This window comes from Micropterus dolomieu, linkage group LG05 (genome assembly GCF_021292245.1).
Source record: "Micropterus dolomieu isolate WLL.071019.BEF.003 ecotype Adirondacks linkage group LG05, ASM2129224v1, whole genome shotgun sequence".
Classification (NCBI taxonomy): Eukaryota; Metazoa; Chordata; class Actinopteri; order Centrarchiformes; family Centrarchidae; genus Micropterus; species Micropterus dolomieu.
The window spans coordinates 17,573,418-17,577,198 of record NC_060154.1 but is presented as its reverse complement, the minus strand read 5'-3'; the positions used below and the strand labels follow the sequence as shown (position 1 = coordinate 17,577,198).

Below are 3,781 nucleotides of genomic sequence, written 5' to 3'. Positions count from 1 at the left end.
CACCATGTTAATACAAACTGAAATATTTCAGTTACTAGATGCATTATCATTTTACAACATTCTAAGGTGGTGAACATGGTAAAAAAAATTAGCTGCTAAACATCAGCATGTTAGCAGTAAGAGCATGTTAGCATACTGATTTTAGCCTTTAGTACAGCCTCATTAGCATGGCTATACTCTATTGCACCTTCTGCCTATTGTACCAGACTGTTTAATTTAAGGTTAAAGTTTAGAAAATATTTTGAAATCTTTTTATGTCTTGTGACCCCTCAGATGGATTTTGTCCCATCCAGCAGGTTAGAAACCTGCCTTGGAGTTTGCATGGAAGAAATAGATGAATGGAATTGATGAACTGATTTATGCTGCAAAAGACAAATGTGTCTCAGCTTGTAGGCTTCATTTGGATGACCCCGATGAAGACCACAAGGTGAAACCTTTCATTCACACAATGAAGTTGTTCTTTATACTTATAAATGTTGCTGGAGTTTTAACCTCTTCAGACTTTTCCACTTGTCCATGCACATTAGAAGTTATGTCTGAAATCCCTATACTGCATTCTGGGTGAAGAAAGTAACGATTGATCTGTTAAATGACACTGACTTTTTAAATAATGTAGATTTAGTGGGGTGTTATCTGTATTTTTCTAGTGACCTTCACATGAGAGAGGTATTTTGAGCATGTTGCAGCTGGATTTTGTCCTGGTTACATAGAAGAGAGGTTGACTGAGAACCTTCACAGACATAGAAGAGAGCCTCTTACCTCTATCATGTCAATGAGGTTGTAGAAATACTGTGTGTTGTCGATGGTCAGCTTGCTGTCCTGATAAATCACCCGATAGTGGATGACCTCTCCAGAGACACTGACACACAGGACGTAGTCGCCGGGATGGCGGATGGACTCTCGAACCAGGAACAGGCCATCCTCGGAGGGCTGCAGCTTACACACTGCCTCTGGACCAGAGATCTTCCCATGAAACCAGCTGGTGAAAGCCAGCACAAGGTGAGCCACATAAACAAAACATAAACATACAAAAAACTTACACATACAAGAGACCACCTGTCTCACAGATGCTATTTTTTTAACAGCCCAGGGGAACAACATGTCCAACAGTAGCTTACACACCAAAAAAGGAAGTTTCAGTGATAAGCTTGAAATTATGTTTGTTTGCATGTCCAACATTAGCCCACACTGTGTGGTCACAAGATGTTTTTTTCTAGATAGACCAAGCTAAAATTAGAAACTAGTGTGCCTCCATGTGACAATCACACTGCTTGTAAACTGTATGTAAACACAGCCAGTTGAGGTTTAATGCAGCATGAAGAAAAAGTGGAAAATTCAAAAGGAAGAGGAGACATACGGCATGAGGCTGAGGCCGGGGTCGACACGCAGAGCCTCTCTTTCACGCACATTGGTGGAGTTTATGAGTCCCTCCTCTCCTGTGGTGTTGTGTTTGGCCTGGTAATATCCTTTCTTCTAGAAAAGATAAATCAAACTCTTGTGTCAACTGATTGAAAAACATGCTTCCAAACAAGCTCTGTAGCTCCTTTTACACATGAGAGTACCGTGCTCGTGTCAACAATAGTGAGGATGTCTCCTTTGTTGTATGCCAGTTCTCCAGGTTTTAGTTTCCTGTGGTCCCCCTTGGCTACACACTGTGTACCGACAGCCCAGCTCATCTGCAGCAGCACAGGAATAATAATAAGAGACCATTTAACATCTCTATGTCTGTCTAAAATAATGGTGGTAGACTGGCTGGCTGGATATTTTAAACAATATATGAAACATGATGATTATTGGTCGTACTTTTATTCTAAGTACTTATATATTATATATATATATACATACATATATACATATATATATACATATATACATATATATATATATACACATACATATATACATATATATATATATACACATACATATATACATATATATACATATATATATACATATATACATATATATATATATATATATACACATATACATATATATATACATATATATATATACACATATATATATATATTATATATATATATATTACATATATATACACACATATATATATATATATACTATATATATTATATATACAATATATATATATATATACATTATATTTATATACAATATATATATATATATATAATATACTATATATATATAATATACTATATATATATATATATATATATATATATAATATACTATATATATATATATATATATATATATATAAAATTTAAAGCAAACTACTGCTGGTTGCACACATCTGCTCTGAATACATACCTTTGCCATGAGCAGGGCTGGAGCGTTTGATGCTTCTGTATTGAACACCTGTCGAAGAGAAAATGTCTTTGAACAACCAGAGAACATAAAAATACTGATTATACCGCATGTATAATACTGTAAGCAGCCCATACACTACTGTCTTGTATGAACGCCTCAATAGATCTGCTGTTGAGGAAACAATGGGGGTCCAAAAAGACAATACAGCTACAATGAAGCGGGCAGGAGACTGTTGACAGCTTTGTGCCTCGCTGCTCCTGTCGCATACATTAAAAGTAAGAGCACGGACAGCCTGTTCAGTCTGGTTTGTGGTCCAACATAAATGTTTCAATACCTGCGGCTTTCTGGACAGATGCGGACAGACTTTCTCTGCAGGACAGCAGGCTCAGCGAACTGGAAGAAAACACGACTTCAAATGCTTCAGCAGCTTCTGTCCCGGGTTGCCTCATTCAACGGTGACATATTCACGCAAATATCCTTATTAAGCAGAAAGCGATTCAGGAGATATTCATATCCCAGACTTGTGTACCCGCAGCTGTGTGTAAGCGTCGATGTCTGTCTGTCACACCACTTCCTCCAGATTTAGGCATATGTGGTTCATGTTTTCAGGAGGTCGACGCAAGAAGTGACGCTGTGGGGGACTTGCATGACTTCTCCTTCGGTGTTACTGACAATCTAATAGTCTCTTGACAATGTAAACAGCGTGCGATTAGTTAAAACTCGCAGTGATCCAGACAAACACAGAACAGGAGACAAAAATGGCTTAAAAGTGTTTTAATATCTCCCCTTAATTTTAGGCAACACTACAAAGACATTCAAATCATATAACAGCAACGCTCACACTTTGTTTAAATACAAAATACATTGTCCTTCAGAAATAAAATAAGCAATACTTGTATGTTGCTCTAGATGAATGAAAATCAACCTAAAACTGCACAGTTCTCTCTCAGGAGAACTTTTAAACCAAGAGTTGTGCAACTGTCCCCTTCCTGTCCTAAACCTTTGTGAAATGAGAGCATTACACCTGACAACTCATATGTTCCCATTACTCAGTCTTTTATAAACACACAACATGATTCAGGCACAAGGAAGAAAGTCAAAGGACTACTTGATCATTACAGTAGATAATTAGTCTTATTTTTCAGACTAAAAGCTTCTCTCGGAAGAAAAAAAGATTACTAGGCATATTATTTAAATGATAAAATTATGGCTGCATACAGTAACATTTTCATTTCATAAGTGCTTCATTCTCTCAGCATGCTACAGATTGTGCAACATAAGACATCTCTCTTTAGTGGCAGATTTGTCCTCCAGTGTGACAGGGGATGCTGCACAAAGCAGAGCTTCTGTGTTTTTGTACGTTTCTCACAAAACCTTAAAAACAAAAAAGGGGGGGGGGGGGGGGTTCTTTTAGTTCAGTTTTTTTTTTCAAGGTGTGATGCAGGGCCTTTGGATTTCACAACTCTATATGAACTTATCGCAG

General features: G+C 37.1%; 1 protein-coding gene and 1 long non-coding RNA gene across 2 annotated transcripts in view; one reads left to right on the top strand and one right to left on the bottom strand.

The window, feature by feature from the left end:
* faf1 (Fas (TNFRSF6) associated factor 1) overlaps positions 1–3,781 on the bottom strand; it is a 1,021,784-nt gene that overhangs the window by 633,333 nt on the left and 384,670 nt on the right. The gene's annotated exons all lie outside the window — the stretch shown is intronic.
* LOC123970693 lies at positions 321–1,671 on the top strand. The gene is made up of 3 exons (XR_006825042.1): positions 321–427; positions 839–999; positions 1,611–1,671. It is a non-coding gene; the product is annotated as an uncharacterized LOC123970693 (long non-coding RNA).